The sequence below is a fragment of the Kryptolebias marmoratus genome, linkage group LG19 (genome assembly GCF_001649575.2).
Source record: "Kryptolebias marmoratus isolate JLee-2015 linkage group LG19, ASM164957v2, whole genome shotgun sequence".
Classification (NCBI taxonomy): Eukaryota; Metazoa; Chordata; class Actinopteri; order Cyprinodontiformes; family Rivulidae; genus Kryptolebias; species Kryptolebias marmoratus.
In genome coordinates this window covers 16,276,009-16,295,885 of record NC_051448.1, presented here as the reverse complement: position 1 = coordinate 16,295,885, position 19,877 = coordinate 16,276,009, and the positions used below count along the sequence as shown (strand labels likewise).

The following is a 19,877-nucleotide window of genomic DNA, read 5'->3' as shown; positions in this document are numbered from 1 at the left end:
GATAAAAATATAAGAAATCATTGAACAAGTTTAAAAAGCATCTAAAAAGAAATGAAAACAGAGATTCGGTCAATGTGGTCTTCACAAAAAATAAAAATCTTCGGCCTCTAGCTTAAGCCCTACTCAATGTAGAGCTGACCTTCAGATGTTATCCTCTAATCCCACCATCCTCTCTGTACATGCTTTAAGAAAAAAAAAAAAAAAAAAAAATCAACCCATCATCTCACACACACACACACAAGCACAAGCTCGTCTTCCCCTGAAAGCAAAAATAAACCAGAAAAACAAGGACGACACATTCTGAGAGAACCCGCCGTGTGCTGCTGCAGGCCACGGTGCGCGGTGAATTTCGGCGTAGCGGCGCCATGTTAAGCCTGGCCTTACTGTAGTGTCGGGTCGGAGGAGCTTGTTTGTCTGCATCTTAATGAGGCACCATGAGGGGATGCTGAGAGTGGAAAGCAGCGGGAGGCTGGCAAACTTATTCTGCAGCTCAGGGAGGGAGATCCAATCTTGACGCTTTGTTAATCTCCTATCGAGAACGACGCTAAAAGAGCGCGCTGAGAGGCTCCAACAACAACCTACAGACGGAACCCGAACGTGGAAAATCGTGATTACAGGGGGAGACACCTTCCATACAGTCATCTAGGCATTATTGGAGCAGTTTGCTGAGCTACTGCAAACACTTTCTTTGTAAAAACAGTCTGGGTTGAATAAAGGCACAAAATCCATGCTGGGGGAGGAGTCACAATGTTAGAGAGAGATTATTTTTGATTAAAAGCGAACGCTTTTCCACAAGCTAATCTGCAAATTACCTCTACAAGTTCATCTTAAAGCTACTCACCACATAAATGTAAAAAAAAATAAAAGTCAAAGTATTAAAAATCTGCACATAGTTTCTCATATTGATAATTGAGGTGTCCTTAAAATTGAAAAATTGTAGGCACAACCTGTAACCAGATGCTAACTATGCGTTTCTTTACCTATGGAAACAGTCGAAGTGACTGAAAATAGGTCAACAATGGTGACATCCATGGAAGAGCTGTGTGGTGTGTGATCGACAAGTCCGACAATTATGATGTGTTGGTGTTTACGCTCAGATCTGTTGAGTAAAGTATCCAGATTAAAAGATAGTTTAGGTTGAAATGGTCCATTTTCGGATCTGAAGAAGTTTCATAAAAGACTGGGTGTTTGAATGCCGAGCTGTATCTTTATGACGCTCCACCAACCTGCTTGAGCCCCAATATTTATTCATGACACTTGTCTGACCCAATCTTTCTCTGCCCTTTTGCATTTAGCAGCAGATTCACTCTTGTATTTCCACCTAAAAGTCTTCTCCGAGATTCTACGCTTGTCCTATTCTGCTGTGTTTGTTTACCTACGCAGTATACAGCCAGCCTAATGTAGGTCAATCACATAACTCAAGCTTGCACTTGGTTATCGCCGGATTCAGCTGAATGCTTTGTTTACAACGCGCGGGTACCTGCACTTCAGAACTGCATACATCTCTGCAAAACTACAGGCAAAAACTCTTTTAAACTGCACCATTTATATAGCTCGGGAAAACCTTTTTGTGTTTGATTTCATACTTTGCAATGAGCACCTACAAACGAGGCAATCTGAACAATGGCAGTGGTATCGTTGGTGAGTCAGTAATGTCACGTTCAACAAGAAATGCGTTTATGAACAAATGCACGCTTCAAACTTCAGCTTGAAATGTAGAAAACTGATCAGACTGATTGTACTGGAGACAAAAAAGGCTTTTTTTTCTTCTTTTTGTGTTCATTCCAGACTCAAAGCTGGGATTTAATTAACCTGGAATCACTCTCACGGTTCCATTCGGCTAGAATATCCACTTATTTAGCTCCCTCCATTCTCCTGTCTGACACAGGCAGCTCAGCTCTGAATGATTTCAGCAGCTGAAATTACACACTATAAAGGCACATTACAAATAAGGTGCAATTTAGAAGCGGGCTTTGGGGGGGGAAGAAAAAAACTTTTCTCTGAGCAGAACATCTTTCAAAGGCGTCACACTGAAAGAAAGTGACCTGGTTATTAAACATGCTGAATACTAATTGAGGCAGGAGATAATGAGAGATTTTCTTGAAGCAGAATGTCTCCTGCCCTCTGATTGGACGGTTAGAGAAAGCTGCTCTCGCCCAGTTTTCCATCAACCTCTCTCCACATCCCACTTGCCACCGTCAGCTGGTCGGTTTTCTGATTACTTTGTGGGCACAGCCTGTGTATAGAGAAAGCCCTGTAGTTTGGAGGTAGCATTAGTGAATTTCCAGCCACGGCCATGGCTCTCACCTCCAATCCGCCACACCTCATACCATCAGTTCGCCCCAAGAATAGAGAAAGTGAGAGCGGAGGGGGAGGAGGGGGGGTTGGGATTTACAGAAAACCTCCAACCGTCAGCAAACAATGGCTGCCTCCCTCGGAGCTGTGCGCACACACCTGAATGCACGGTGGAGAAGCTAATGATGGCTTCATGAGGGGGGCTGGGGTGCGTCTGCAGAAACAACTCGTCACCACAGACGACCATGAAACTCCACGTGGCGTCCCCATTCTAAGTACTGGCGTGGAGCGGGGCGAAGCTCAATGGAGCCATGATGGCTTTGAAACAAACATCTCAATACTCCCAGAAGAAGGAACTTCTTAGGACTGTGAAGCTCCGCAACACGCATTCACACCAGACGGATGAAACGGCGGTGGATTCGAAGTACACAAGGTTCCTCACTGGGGGGGATTATGAGCTTGCGTGCAGCTCTCGAGTCTATGGTGCAAAGCAAACACTGATGCCATGTCTTAGCACATTGTCCTGCCTCCTGAGTAACACCACCACCCTGTGATGGGCCTTTTGATGATTGGCTGATGCGCCACACGGGGGGCCCACGAACGCAGCGCCAACTCTGCCGTTCAGCCTGGTAACTGTTCCCGCAAACCTCTTTGGCCAATCAGGCCTCCGGCTGAGACTTCAAGTAACCTATCAGCGCTCACCGGGCTTCCCCGCTGCACCGTGTTTACAGTCAGTCCCTGATTGGCTACTGTTAAAGGACAATTCAGAGTGCGATTGGTCGGTGAACCCGCAGCCATTTTAAGGTTTTACATGTTCATGTGTAGATCCACCATTTTGTATCACCTCAAAAACCCACTCTTCACAAAAGGTTTCCTAAAAATGCAATCTCATTTATTTATTTATTGTTGGTTTTTTTAATAAAGGAACTCATTTGAGCTAATTTGTTCATTTTTTTGCCTCTAATATAGGTTTACTATTGAGCGGCTATCTAAATTTTAAATGAACAAAACATATAAAATTGTACAAATAAGAAATACGAATTTAAACAGTTGTCTATTCATATAAAATTATAAAATTACTTATAATGCTAATTTTATGTCACTGTAATGTTTCGCGATCACTTTTGTCTGACAAAGGCGTTTGTTAAAAAAAAAATAAAAATTGAGAAGCGGCTTTTCAGATTATATTTTTTATATTTTTAATAAAGAAGAAAGGATACTGAGTGCTTTTACAAAGTGCAGAACAGAATACATTAAAGTCGATGTGAGCCCGGTAATCTTTCAGAGTATCTGGCTTCTGATTATTCAAGTTTTGTAGGTTTTTAAAAAATAAAATTGTGTCTTGACAAGTCAACACGTAATGGTCCTAACGTCTGTCTGAACGGATGACATTCTGTGTTGCACAGCAGAAAGGACAGTGATGTGTTCATTCTGACCTTTTTCCTCTCTTTTAAACTTTTAACAATCGATTCCCAGCAGCACTCGCAGCTTAATTACCCAGAACAAACCATGCCAGCTGATCAATAAGTCAATGAACAACTCTACCATAATGATTGTCTTCAGCTTGGAAAAGACAAAGACACACCAGTCACTTCTTTTTTTTTAATTCTAAACTTCACAGTCATTTTTAACTGAAATTAAGTAAAATTTAGTGCCGATAAGATAAATTTACAAAACTAATCCTTGTTATTTTATTTTATTTATTTATCGTTTTATCTTTTGGCATAATCGTTAGGGGGAAAAAAACTTCAAACGAATATGAACAAAACTGTAGTATAGGTTTTTATTGTTTTATTTTTTTTTACTTTGGCCTTTTGACCCTAATTTCTTTTTCCAATTTATTATTTTCATCCTTTTAGATGGAAAATATTAAATAAATTAAAATAAAATCTTACGATGATTTTAAATCAGTGTAAAAAACAATTATTATATTAGTAATAATAATCATAACTTTACTTTTTTATTTTAAAATAGTTAAACTTTTAGTACGAAAATAAAAAAAAGTTACCGTAGTTCACCATTTACACACTGGTGTCCATAAGAGTCTTTATTTAATTTTTATTTTATTTTTAATGATTCGAAAGATCAAATGAAATCCTAATTAAAAAGAAAGCAGCAGAAGCCTTCAGGCAGAGCAGATTTAGGTTTAGGACAGTTTTTCTGTAGAAGATCCAAATGGGGTTGGTCATGTAAGAGCCTTTGATACAAAGAGATGTTTGAGAAATTTACTTTTAAAGAGGAACAAAGCAGAGAAAGAACACTGGGCCAAGAGTACAGCTCTGAAGTTTCACAAAGATGCTTTTCTCCATGTAGAAAAAATATAATCAAAAGTTTTTTTAAAAAGGAGGAGAAGTAATAGTAAAAGAAAAACCACGTTCCCAGTGTGACACGAGGCTGTCAGAGCGTCCTTCCCCTGAACACAAACAGCAGAATTCCATGTCAGAGTCATGTCAAGTACAGAAATAACTAAATAATAAATAATTCCTTAAATTCCTTAAATATTATAGATCCGATTATTTTTGTTTTAGTATTGCTGCACATAAAACCAAATGAAATTTTGTATATTTAAAAAAAGCTGTGTTTCTCCTGCTGACTATGATCATCTTGTTTTTCAGCACATTAAATAGATGTAGTTTTATAACCAGCATTTGACTAACAGATATATTCAAGTTGAACTATTTCTTCACCTGGCTGCTAATTTGGATTCCTAAATATCTCCTAATATACGTCCAAAATAAAAATTTTGCTTAGTTCAGTGGTTTAAAAATATGGAATGTTGGAGGCACATAGAGATCCTAATTTAAATAAATAAAACGTGTTTATTAAAAAAATTAGGGTTTTTAGGGATGACTAGCGTTGCATTTATTTGCACACTAAAGTTGTCTAAATAAAATTTTCTAATGCATACCCATCAAAGAACCAAAAACGTTGAATGAATTTTTATTTTTTTTTACTATTTTGTGCTTAAAGAGTAGCATTGTTATATTTAAATTGTGAATTTTCCAATTTTTGTTTTTATATTTTGCCGTAAGTAAGGTTNTTTTTTTTTTGGCAAAAAACAAAAACACTAAAGTAGCTTCTTTTTAATTTTTTTTTTCCATTTATATATTTTTTATTTTTGTAAAACACAGTTCACGTACATTTTTTTTAATGAAACTGCTAATCAGTGTAAACTACATTTGTCCACCAACTTAAGCACCGGTTATTTATTTATTTATTTATTTTTGTAATAAAAAAAAAGAAAAATCACTGACTAATTTTGTTATGTTATGTATGTTTTATATTTATTATTTAGAATTTTTTAAAAATCTCAATAAAATATTTGACAATTAAAATTGGACTTTCTGTGAGCCCATTAAATCTTAAACTCAAACAACCCCAAAAATCAGGTAAAAAATTTTAAACTAAACCTGAATTTTAATTCAAATATTTCATATATTCTATTGCAATCCAACAGAATATTTCAGGCTTCTTTAAAAGTCCCGAAGACTTCCATTTGTAGTACATTTCAGTAGGAAAGAGGGAAATGACTAAACAAACTGTGACAAACAGCAACATCTATATTTTTTTACTCCAGCATTAAAAACCATCTTGAAAGCCTTGATGGCTAAACGTCAGTCTTTAACAGGTGCAAAGCACCATCAACACCATCACTCCACTCATCCAGATGCCATCTGCTGGAACAAACTGTGCTTTCACGTGGATAAAAGCCATCGGATCTCGTGTACGACCCAATTTAACTTGGGTCTCCTCCTTCAATGCGCCATTACTCTAAACAGCCTCTACAACATACCTCTAACAATCATCGCCACATTCATTTCTGGAGACTTCTCAACAGTCTCCTCCCAGCAAAACAGCTCATGCACATCATCAGAAATCCTCGAGACCCCTCAAGTCTCTGCCTGTCCTGATTTTAGTCGGTAAGTGAGCACCGGCATCATACAGCCTTAGAGAATAGTCCATGATGAAGGCACACTTTTTTTTTTTTTTTTTTAACCTCCCCCCTGTTTTTTTTTCCACCCTTGCTTAAATCTTCTGTGCTGCTCTGCTGGAGCCTGAGCACCGCTGTCAACCAGCCTGGACTGAACCACGGGGAGGCACAGAGAAAAGGAACTTGTGGCCCTCAAAGGCACCGCCTGGCCCTTTGTTTCCTTCTACAATAGGAATAATAAAAATAAAAAAAACTGGAGTCGGGAAAAAAAAAAAAAAAAAAACCTCAGAGTTGCTTTAGCCTGCACTGTACCCTCGAAACTCAATGAACATCCTCCTGTGGAAGGGTCAGGCCAACACAAACAAGCAACTGGCAACAATGAAACTAAGTTGAGGCAAATACAAGTACAAGCTTCGAAGAGGATAAACAAAGGGGCCCTGAGAGCATCATCCGGCCTGCTGCAAGACTGCAACAGGATGTCATGCAATGTGCAAAAAAAACTCTGGTCCCAGCTGGTGCAGAGGCTTTCTCATTAGGCAGGTAGGGGGTTACAGTGTCTGACAAGCGGTCATAGTCAAGTTTTAACAAGACGATACTCCTGTGGATAGCAAACAAGAGCACCGTCATGGTCCTTCCTTTCTGCAGGCGCTGCAGTGTCGGATCTAAGTTTGAAAGGACGGAAATACTTTGAACTCCTCGCATATATATGAGAGAAGTCGAAAGGTAGAAAGCAGAAATGTGAGCTGCGAGCATACTTTTAGGGTCCCAATCAGGCTGGTTTACAATTCACAGAAGGTTAAATTTCACAGTTAGGAGATTAAAGCTGAAAAGAAAATCCTCCCTGGTCGATGCAGCTATTATGGCTGCGAGAAAAGATTTAGCTGCTCATAATGCAAACAAAATGTAGGTTTCTTTCAAGGTGCATGGTTTTAAATGGTATGAAACTGAAACTTTCCCTTGCAGGTAAAATTGCAATGTTAAATGGAATCAAACTATGTACTAAAGATTCCTAATGAGCAAGTTAGTTGTTTTTAAGCAGATACTCTGTATAACAGAGAAATATCATCAAGACAAAGCTAAACCACAGCCCAGCTTTGAGTCATTGTTGGTCTTTTACCCCGACAAGTAACCATCAACAAGAATAAAAGATGAATAAATTAAGTCAGTGTTCTGACAACTATGTGAGATGTTTCAGTGTCATTAAAATGTTTTTTAATAAACTATAATAATATGTAAATCGGGTCTTAAAGGATTTATATAGATTGTTTTAGTTGTGTCAATATCAGTCACAAGGGCATCTGCACAGTCCAGTAAGACTATCATAAAACACGTTTAGATTTCCGTTTTTAAAAGCTAAATGTAAATCAATGTGAGCACAGGTGCCAGGTTGTGTCAGAAAATTGCAGATCAAAATGGGAAAGGTGCAGGCGATACATCAGTGTGGCTGACTGGCTCAGTTGGAGGCAAGAAGTGCTTGAAATGAAGGGATTCGTGTTCGAGACCAGTATGGTCACACCTTAGTTATTCTGGCTTCTTTCCTTCCTTCTTTCATACGGCTGCTCCCTCCTGCTGGGGGTTGCCACAGCGAGCGAAGCGGCAAATGTTTTACACCTGACGCAACCTGGGCTCAAACCTTAGGATTAGGAGACCGTGGCACTGACCACTGAGCAACTGCAGCCCACTGTAGTTGTTCTGGCTAATTTCAGCTAAATGCAAACATCTATTTGGTATCTAAAACTACAAACCAAACAGGTTCTCTTAACTAACACTGAGTAATTTATGTTGTCTATTGTAGTCAGTGGCTGCACTTTTAAAGTGGAAAGGTTATAAACAATTAATATCTTACGTATTGTAGATAGATCTTTGAATGACCTTGGTTTGGAGAAGCAGAGTTTAATTTTGACAGGATTGATGCGCTAACAGCTAATGGGGCCAAGACCAAAGTGGACTGCTGTCATCTTAAAACAACTCCAGCCTCAAAGCTTTTAATAAAGACTGATGTCAACACCATTTAATAAAACAATGTACTGTTGTCACTTTCACATTACATGGTTATTCTGGCAAAAATGTTGTGACATTCTGGTTAAAAGTGCTTCAGGCTACACTGAACAGGATACAGCTAGCTGCTGCTGTCTACACTTCTGTGTATATGACCATGTTATGAGAAATTATTGTAAATGTTTATAAAATAGTATTTGCGTGTATTGCTATCGCAATTTTGAGTTGTTTTAGGATGACATGGATCCATTTCGGTCTTGGACCAGCTGTTGACTAACCAATCTGGTCAGAATTGAGTTCTATTCCTTTAAACTGATTTTGTATAAAGAGATATCTACAACAGGTGAGAGACTAAATGTTTATGACCTTTTTAAATAACCCCAGTTCCAGAGATCTGAACGATCCCTTTATGTTAAATAGCGCTTTTTTTACTTGTTAACATCCAATCTTCGCATGGACTAAGAAATACACATTCAGAGCAGACTCTGGCGTCCAGGCTGAGATGAACCGAACCCCCTTGGCCATTTATAAACCCATTCTAATGAACCAGCAGCTGATCAAATGATCTCATGGCCTGCAAAGGAACATGAGGTTGAAACAAGTCGGAGAGATACGAGAGGGCAAGATCATTTAGACATTTTTAGGCCAACATAAGGGAGCCAACAGAGGACAGGACCAGTGAAATGTGCTCAAATTTGCATATTTCAGTTAAGAGACGGGCAGCAGCACGAAAGGAAGGCCTGACTACCCCCAACATAGAGTGCATTGCAGTTGTCAAGTCAGGTTGTGATAAAAGCACGACTTAATCTCTCTAGGTTAGGTCTAGTGAAAAATGACTTAAGTTTTGCTATCCTTCTTAATTGAAATAATTTTTTTTGCAGAACATAGTCGATCTATTTATCAAACTTATAATTCAAGTCTAAAACTACCCCCAGATTTCAGATGGACCATTTGGACGCTGGCAGGAGGGTGTCTGAGGTAGTGCTCGGGCTGAACACAATAACCTTAGTTTTCTTTACATTAACGCTTAAAACATTCAAAGTCATCCATGCCTTGATATCATCAAGGCATTTTAGTAGAGGGTGGATGAAGCAAGAACTGTTTGGCTTCAGGGGCAGGTAAATCTGGCAGCAATAAATAAATGGAGATGCCATGTTTTTTTCAGAACAAACCTAAAAGGGAGCAAGCAGAGTGAAAACAGGAGAGGCCCGAGAATCAAGCCCTGAGGAACACCATATTAAAGAGGTGAAGAAGTGGACAGAAAATTTCAAACATTATCACAGACGCTTCCGCCACTCAAATAATTGGAACCAATCTAACTCTGCATCTGTAATCCAAACCCAGTGTTCTGCACCAGAAATAAGAATACTGTGTACCAATCAACCCTCTTCATGCATTTTTCATAAAACTAGACAGAAATAAAACTCAAATTCATGTATTTAAGAACACACAAATTGGAACAACGTTTTCAGCCCTTTTAAAAGAAGTGGAAACAACCTGATGCAAACCTGTTGGTCACCAACTGAGTCATCTGCAAAGCAACAGCCCGACGAGATCATCTGACTGATTTTATTTTTACATTCCTGCACATACAGAAAGAGAGCTGATGACAACTTTATATAAGAAAGGAACTGGTAAAAGTTGCTCCGAATTTTCTTTTTGAAAGTTTTCTAAGCAGGAGGATGAAGCTTGATGTGCTTGACATGCACACCCACTTCGGTTTCACTCAAAGAAACACACAGCCCGGAGCCAATGTGCAGCTAACCAGTGTGTGGTGACACAAGTTAGCTGTCACTACAGGCAGCCAGCCAAGTTAAGCTGAAAGACAATTTCAGCTTTAAAACTGGACATTCAAAGGAAAAGAAAAAAAAAAAAGGTCTGCATGCTGTGTGTCATACATGTCACATCCCTGTATTCTGGCCATTGTAGGAAAAAAAAAATCCCTGGTTTCTTTGACATATTCAGCCGGTCGCCGATATGACTCATCCGATCTGAACTCTGATGTTTCCGACAGCACCTCGAAGGCAGCTTAACGTGTTGGGTTGAGGTGGTCACAGATTTAGTCGAAAATGTCAGTTTTGACAGGAGATTAGTTCACAGCACAAAGTGAGCGGGGCAGCGAGATGAAGTAATGAGACGTGATGAACATCGAATGAACGAATAATTATGATTTAATTACATAAGTGAGCTGTTTTGGTGATAAATAGGAGGCAGGCACGTTTTGTTTTTGCTTTTTTTGTGTGCAGAGAAGATTATTTAAAACTCACATTAGTCACATAAAAGAGAATTTCACAATAAAAAAAAATCTGTAAACAGGTGTCACAACGTACACAGAGTTGCTAACTGAATATATTCCATGTAAACAATTGTTCTGTCAAAACCAAATTACAACTACATATTTTGTTTTTCCTGACAGATGTATTTACATTTATATAGGAGCAGCAGCCAAACTGCTTCATTGCATTGATGTTTTCCTCCTTGACTCTGAAAATGGAACAAATTATGTATCGAGTTGAAGCGACATGGCTCTATAATTAAGTGGGATTTTCTCCAATGCTTACATTAAATGGATGGATTCTGATGAATACGTTGATAACCCTGATTTATCACTTCTTTAATAGTAACAATTAGTGACACTATAACTTCTTGTGTTTTCAGATTCCATCATGCACACTTGGGATTTATGTACATGAATCACACGTTGCTCTGGTGATGATTCAGTAAGGTCAGAGAAGACGGATGCCAGCACATTAGCACTGAAGCACCCTTTTTACTATTCAGCCACCATTCTTTCGTTTCACAATTTTCAATTCGCTGCTCCTCCTGCAGGTTTAAAAAAAAAAAAAAAGTTTTGCAAGCAATAAACAGCAAAGGAAGTGGCTCGATCGGGAATAGCGTGCTATGACTTTTGGTAGCAGTACATCATGGGGTCCAGACAAAACTCAAAAAAAAAACCCTGAAAATAATTTCCACATGGACGACAATGGGATTCTGACGCAACAAGTGAGAAAACCCAAACCTTTTTGAAGCTCTACAGCTCAGGCAGACTTCACAGCAGAAACATCATTCAGAGCTTAAATGGGTCACAGAAAGTCGGACTTTACATGACTGAACTGGCACTTTGTCATCTTCAATGGGCTTTTTTTTACTTAATAGCAGTTTAGGTTTTATGCTTTTTGAAGATTTTAACCACAGAATGTTTATTGTGGAGTGTAAACTTATTATGAGCCGTCTAAGCATTCCAAATAATAAGTAATTGCTATTTTTTGGGAGTATTTCCGCATGTTTTTTTATTTCTTCTCTTGGGTTTGTGTGTAGAGCTGTAATAAATGTACTATATAATACAGCAGCCTGAATTGTCCCTTTGGGACAGTAAAGTATATTTGATCTTTTTTTTTTTAATAACATGACAGATTTTGCACAGTGACTGTTTAAGGCTTGCTTTCTACTGTGAATTTCTGCCTGTCTCATGAAGAGTACTGTCAGGGAGTGAGAGACACAGGTGTTTGGTTACCATGGTGACCCTAATGAGCCACTGGCAGCAGCTTTCTTTTGGATCTTGGTTTTCTTTGCACTTCTTTGACAGTTTATCTATAAAACCGTTGGCATATTAGATCATTACAAACATAAGTCCCAAACTACTACTGGGCTTTTTATGAAAGTTGATGGATGTAGGATTTTTTCTAACCAGTCTAGCTGCATTAACCCCCCTATCAAAATCCTCTAGTTTTAGTTACTTTCGCAATATGCTTCTAGAAATACAAGCCTGCAAGCCTTAAAAGCCCAACATTATATCAAAGTTTAGCCTCAGAAATTGCACAAAACTTTATCAGCTGTAATTCTATAAAGGCAGCAAGCTTTTCTTATGCATATCATGCCCTGTGAAATTGCAAATATGTATCTCAAATTAGCAAACATTCAGCTTAAGCGCTACGGAGGACGTCATTGTGAAGCTCAACTCATTGTTGATCCTCTCTGCTGCAGACGTCACTGTGAGAAACGCATGCAGACCCAAATGAAAGCACAGCACACACACTAACGCACACACATCCGACTTTAGGCGAGACAATGCCATGAGAAAATAATCCTAATAAAAATGTGGTGCTTATGAGGAGTTTCTGGCTGGTGTAGATAACATACTGTACGCTTGAAGGGGATTTGATTAGAACTGAGTGGGTGCACAACATTTCTCCATCTTCTTTTTTAATTACTGCTAAGTTACTGCTAAAGTATCACTGTAAGGGAAGGGACACCGTTTTAAACACATCATAAACCCTGATGGGGGGTAAAAACACAGGGCTAACTGAGTGAAATGTCCTGTATAAAAGGAAAGTTTCATAAAGCGTTCCTGCAAACCGTGTGCCACTTGGTCCTCACCTTGAGAGGTGCTGACCAAGCTTTTTTTGGGGAATGTCCAACTGAGCGTGTGTCACACTAAGTCACGCAGAGAAGAGAGAGCAAATAAACGCAGGTCACCATTAGTCATTCTGGCTGGATCACTTCTCCTCAGAGCGCTCAGTGAGACCCAGAATCGAGTTTAAGCCACAGCATTGAGACGACACCTAATACAAAACTCGCCCCCAGGCTCTCAGCCAGGCCTCCTGCCCACAGATTATACACACTGAGTTTTGAACCCAACTGGAACTTTTCTTATCTCGCGGAGAAGAAACCCTCGGCTACAGTAGTGCGGGCTCGAAAAACAAAAAAAGGTCAATAAGATTTTACGCTGGTGAAGAGATAAAGTTCACACGAGAGGGAAAAAAAAAAAAAAATTCACGAGAGGAGAATTGTGGAGTGAAAAACAGGCTTGGAAAACTTATTCACGTGTAGAATGTGAGGCGCTTTTGTGAGCATCTGTGTCCAAATGAAGCTTAAAGATCAAATTTTGATGTTTGTTTACACCAACCAGCCACAACATTATGACCACCTGCCTACTGTGGAGATGATCATTTTGTTTTGCCACCAAACCTAAAAGAAGCTCTGACCAGTCAAAGATCAGATAAGATTTTTTTTCTTCCTTCCCATTTCCTCCGTTCATTCTATGAAAAACATGGTGCTTAAATATTTTAAACTTTGGTTTTATAAGTATTAAGAGTGGAGAAAAAGACTAAAAAGCAGCTGATTTGGCAGAAAGTCGCAGCAGAAGTGCTCCCCAAATGGCAACAACTGCGAGTCAGGGGGGGGTGAAGGTGCGGATGAAGTTTGTGCTGAATGCAGGTACAGATTTACACGTGTAAACTAAATAAAGCCTCTGCTGTGTGGGACCCTCCGCTGCCCTTCACATTAAGACACGTCTTGGCATCTGAGTGTGAGAGAATGTCAGCGTGCCGCCCAGGCTCGTCTCACACCCCGCGCGTGTTTACGAGTTTGGTTTGCATAGATTCCCTTTAAGCTTTACACGGGAGCGGGTGAACCCTGCTTACTTGGGCTGCATTTTTCCCTCCAGATTGGCTCTGAACAGAAGAAAATTAAGAAGAAAAAAAAAAGAAAAAGAGTAATAATAAAATCCCATGTCAGTAGGGCAGCTTAGGATAAATGTCATATCTTCCCCCTGAAGACAAAGGAGATGTGTTTACTGGGTAACTTTGTGAAAGTCACAGCAGCCCAAGCAGAAAGGTTAGCGGTGGGGTTAGTCCGTACGTGGGAGTCTCGGCGGCAGACTGCACGCTCAGGATGAGCCTCTACCAACCTACAGAGTGGAATCAGGCGAGTAATCTTTGCTTTTCATCACTTTTTTTTCCTTTTACCTTTCCTCCTTTCTTTCTTCCAGTTTCTACCTCCCTTCTTTCACCTTCTCCTTCTCCGGGGATAGAAAACAATCTGTTAGGTGGCTGCAAGGCCCCACAAATTCTGATTGTGCTCAGCATGCTCCAGTGCTTATGTATTACTGGGGTGTCCTTGTAGAGTTGTAATCTAAGTTTTAATCTCCAACACAATATATATATATTTTATTTTTTTATATTCTGCCCAGTACAGAGAAGTGTTACTTTAAAAAAACAAAAAAACAAAAAACAGTTCATATCGGAGATCTGAGAGCAGAAAAGCGACGCAGTGACATGACTGTAGCAGAATAATGATAATAATCAACAACATAATTCAGAGCAGGGGAAAAAAAACTTTAAGCAGACTTAATGGCATATTGCTGTTTAGGTATCCTATCGCCACCGCTAAGGAAGACTATTAAGCCTAAGGAGAGCAGAACTAGCCAACAAAGATCACTTGATTGCAATGCAGGCCATTATCATCTGTCTAAGTCACCGGAGAATTCTCTCTCTTCACATGCTAAGCCTGTTGCTAACTCGGTGGAATAATGAGTCGGCGAGGGCAGCAGTTCCTGCTAATGTCTAGTCCTCTGTCATTAGTATTTATTAGATGCCCTGCGTGCATTATCAAAGCCATTTAAAAGTTTCTGGGTAAGGGGAGGGGGGAAAAAAAAAAGTTGGTCCAACCTTTTCTGATGGAAAGAACACCATGAACATTAGCACGCTGATGCTGCTTTGGGTTTTTTGGTTTTTTTCTGAGATGCTGCTGAGCTTCTGCAACTGTTTTGCTTATGAGTTCCCCGTTTCTCTCTCTCTCTCTCTCCCTGTGCGCTGCGATTAGGACTCCTCATTAGATAAAACCGACGCCGCTAACCAGCTTCCCGCTGACACCCGCTGTGTCGAAGCATCGCTGGCTGGCTTAAAGTTGGTGTGATCGATAACAGTCGGTCCTGAAATATCAGGTTAACATCCCAGGCGCAAGAGGTTCCAGGTTCATTCGGCGGCAGTTTGTTAGGGTCTCAGTTTGAGACCTCTTTGAATACTCTGTGGATGAAGCTACCAAGTGAGCAACAACAACACAGACTTTCATCACAATGGGAAACGTGAACTTTTCTTTTATTACCCCAAGATTCAGAGCGACACTAGAACGTGACTTTTATTTGTTCCTCATAAATTAAAGCCTGCAAGGTGAGCAACCATCTAATTGCTTGTGTCTGTTAGCAAAATATCTCATGAACCAGTGTAGACAGTTTTTTTATGAAACTGTCAGAAAATAACCACTGGATGAACATCTTGGAGTCTACCTGATTCAAGATGGCCCCTACAGTTGATCGATTTCAGCTAACACAAACAAGGCTATAACTCAGTCAAATTTACAGCTACAAAGCTAAAATCAAGTGTGGTAGTAGCTGAGAGTTATCTGCATCACATACTCTGAGTGCTAATAGATTATGTAAGATCTTTATTTAAAACTTTGACATGCAAGGAAGTAGAAAATAGGTACTCCTTCAGGAAAATGCTATTTTCGTATTTATTTTACTTTTAAGAACAGTTGTGGTTTCCTCTTGCTGCCTTTGCATGATTAGTTATAGAACAACTGACAGACAGGTCTTGACCTTACTCACTCCATGTTATTTCACATTTCAGCTACAACAGCAGTCAACAAGTGGAAATATTTACAATAATATTTGTTCATGTGCTTATTTTCCTGCTGTTTTTGAGCCTTTTTAGCCTTTTTATATGTGGCTAAATGTCATGAAATCCAAGTAGATTTTTAATTTTTCTTTTTTAAAGAAGACCATGACTCACAACAGTGTCTTCATCTATTGAATTAAAGTGGATTAAATAACTTTTTTTTTTCTAATAACCAATTTGGACGTAATCCTATCATGCTCATCGCAAATCTCCTTCAGGACTGAAAAAGGCTCTGAAGACTGTGTCCTAAAAAACATATTTTAAATCTAAAATGTACAAGTTTTTAAGCTCTTTAGATACGTTACCGCAGCAAAAAAAGCAACCAGACTAAAATAAAAAAATAAAAAAATCCCACGAGACAAATCACCCATCTCCTAACCATCAGAAATATTGATCTATTTACCCCCTTGTGCCGTTAAACATTCGTCTAGCTGCCAGACACCCATATACTGTACTGTGCAAAAGTTTTAATCAGATAATAAAGCTGTAAAGCAATAACGTTTTCATAAGTTTACATTATCATTCAGTTTTATCAGTTAACAAAGTGCAAACATTAAAGAACAGAAAAGAAATCTAAATCAATGCCTGCAACAGAAGTCTTCTAACTCTATTTGCATGAAGTCAGGTGTGTGATTACCCTATTATACCAAACAGGTGTTAATGATCGTCATTTTCACATGCAGGTTGAAACTGAAGTTAGTGGAAACAGGAATAACTGGAAACTGAGTTGGTTGAGAACGAGGTTGGGGAAGTCAGTTTCATGTTGCAAGTCAGACACCAGGGCAAGACTGAACCCAGCATCAAGACCCAAAGAAAGTTCCACTACATCAGCAAAGATTTCAGAGTAGATCGGGGTTTTGAAATTTGCTGTTCAAGCTCTTTTGAAGAAGTGCAAAAAAAATATATAAAACTTTAAGGACTGTACATGCAGCAGTTGGTCAAGGAAACTTGGCAGAATGAAGACACCATGCTTACTTCTATTTAAAAACAGAAGATAATAAGCAACATCAAAACTGGAAGGTGGCAGCAGGGAGCGGACAGATGAGTCGACATTTATAAGATTTGGCCGCGGCAGAAGGAAGTTTGTTCGCCCGGCAGCAAGCGTTAGAATAATGAGAGTCTGCAGGCAACAGCGAAGCACGATGGAGGGTTTTATACAAGTCTGGAACTGCAGTTCCGCAACTAGAGATGGGGATTTTATCCGGGGTTAATGGTGTCTTTAACAACGAGAAACACAAGCAGATACTTATCCAGCTTGAGGCATAGTCAGGGAAGCATCTGATTGGCCACATAGTCATCCTGCAGCAGGACAACAGTCCAAAAGTTACGGCCAATGTCATTGCTTAGAACCAGACAGCGACTCGAAATCAAAAAAAGTAACACAGGTTCAGCCTGAGAAAACAGCTGACACCATCAAAAAAAAAAGCTAAAAATATATATAAAAGGCTGCCTTACAAATAACTTGGATTAAAGGGTGACAAACCATTTCTGACTAAAGGATATGACCTTGGCGTTGGCTGTTCAGTTTAATGACACTTTGCATTTTTATTACTGCCAGGGTGCCGGAAAGCACCACAGAGACTCAAATCCTCTAAAAGAGTGAATGTAGAGAAAAGCCGAGCCCAAATCTCACTGTTATCGACCGATTGACTGCAGCAAGCAAACTACAATCAGTTCTTTTCGTGTGTGTGGAGATTGTTTTGTTGTTGCTGATCATATACGAGTTCTTCTCAAATCTGTTTGCAAAAAAAAAATAAAAATAAATAAATAAAATCGACACAAAAATACTAAGTAATATGTTGGAGCTCAATGATTATCCATCAGTGAGCTTCATCTTTATTGCTTTAAAATGATGCATCAGCTGCACACTGCTGCAAAATGAGGGGAACCTTTTATTGACGAACTAAAAAAAAAAAAAAAAAACTTCTTAAAGATGAAGGAATGAGCTAACTGAAAACTCAAGGCTCTGTTTGACAGATGGTTATCGCCCGCAGTCAAAAAGTTAAAGTGGACAAAAAGGTTTTTGCCTGCATTTGTTGGTGCCTGTATTTGTTTGTCTGTTAGCAGAATACCTCATGAACCACGAGACAAACTTTAATGATACTTTCAGAAAGTAATAATCGAATGCACATCTACAACTGATTAACTTTTGGAGTTATCCTGAATCAAGATGGCTGCCAAAGCTAATCCACCTTAGCAAACCCAAAAATGGCTACAACGTAGACAATTGTACAAATAACAGCATAAAATTTGGTGTGGTAGCAGCTTAGAGTCATTCAAAACACATACGCTAAGCAGGGCACATTACATCACATCTTTGCTTAAGGCATTGGCACCATCTCTTAAAGTCAACCCTGTTTGTCTGTTTGCAAAAAATCTCAAGAATCCATAGTTGGATTTTAATGTAAGTTATAAAAAGTAGTTATTTAATGTACATCTACAACTGATTAACCTTTGGAGTCAACCAGATTCAAGATGATCACTACAAGTAAACAGCTTGAGCAAACACAAAAACGGTTACAACTCTGTCGACTCTACAGATATTGAGCTAAAATTTGATGTGGTGGTAGCTTAGTCCTTCACAATGATATGAGTGCTAACAGATCACTTAATGCCTCACGATATTGCGCAACATCACACATATTATTCTCATAATTTGACCACAATAGCTTTGACTATATCAGTTTTCAACATAAAAAGATTTGAGTTTAAAAATCTGGCATGGAAGTCAGCAGGCAATATGCATTCCTTTGAGGAATGCTAGGCCTTCAATTTATAGTAAGATTTAATAAAATCATAGAACATTTTTCGAGTTGATCATTTCTGACCACCAAGTTTATGCCCTAAGAGATGGGCAAAAACTGTTTTTCTGAAATCTATAAAGGCAACTGGTCCAACTGTCAGAGGCAATAAAGCAATATGTTTGTTTGTTGTCCACCTTTTTCATCTTTTCTTCTACTTTTAAATGTTCTGCAGCCACCTCACCAACAGAAGCAACACTGAGGTGGAGAAATACAGCTGTTAAAGGTATATCTGACAGCTCCGGAATCGTCGGGGTAAAATAAATGCACGGAACATGTGGGGAAAGTGAGAAGACGATAACAAAAAGAAAAGGGGAGAGAAGATGATAAAAACCAAACGGTGTAAGTAGGTGAGGGAAGTGGGTGAGTGTCATGATGGTGGGAAACTGGATAGGAGTGTAAAAGAAAGAGGAGTTGCAAAGAGGACAGGTGGGAGCGACAGGTTGAGAAGATGGGGGGGTGGAAGAGAGAGAGATGAAGATCCGGTGCCCCCTTTAGCGTGGCGGGGAGCCGTGCGGCTGCTCGGCGCCTGTGATTATGCATAAAGCAGCCAGGCTGTCAGGCTCCCGGTTCTCCGCCGCCGCCACTGAGCTTTATCTTGAAATCCCGGTGATTAATGAAGGCGGCGCCACGTTCTGCATGGAGTAGGTGGACGAGGAGCGATCAATCTTAATGAGCTATCTGCTGTCCCTATATTAACCGAGAGTGGGGGGATACAATGCATGGGGCCGCCGGCGGGGCTCCTCTCTTTTAAAATACGATAACGAGGCCGAGATAGAAGAAGGGCGTGTGGCTTTTCCTTTCTGCCGCTTCTTATGATCCACCGCTGCTGCTCACCTCATGTTTCTTCCCTCCTCCTGGTTTTTTTTTTTTTTTTTTTTTTTTTTGTACTCAGACCTCTCAATGGACGCCACCCTAAACAAAGTTAAGAAGACGGGTGGCTCCCGGGCAGCGTTAGCGCCTTGCACCTGCTGCCGTCCTAAAATGAGAAGTTCGACTCAATGTCATTAATACACAGGGCCCCATGTGGACTCGTGAACCAAGGTTACAGTATTGCACGTATTAATTTAAGAAAGTTACCTGCACGTTTCAGCCTCATTAATATTTTTTAACGTTTTCCCAGAAGGTTGTGCAGATTCTGGTTTCCACTGGAGCAAATTAAGAAACGGCATCAGAGAGGGGGGGGACCTCACATCTGTGCATTTCATATCCCAAGTTAAGCCTGTTTTGGATTCATAATAACCCCGGTTCTGCTTTAGCTAATCCTGATGTGGATAGCTTGAAGATAATCGCCCAGCACAACACCGCAGTGATTCTAATTAATTTGCCACTGCTTATTCCACGCACGCTGATCTGAGTCAGCATGTTGGAAATTAAAATTAGGGGGTGGGGGTG

General features: G+C 39.6%; 1 protein-coding gene across 3 annotated transcripts in view; it reads right to left on the bottom strand.

Annotated features, from left to right (window-relative positions):
- Positions 1-19,877, bottom strand: part of LOC108231789 (kelch-like protein 29) — a 267,051-nt gene that overhangs the window by 103,027 nt on the left and 144,147 nt on the right. The window lies entirely within an intron of this gene.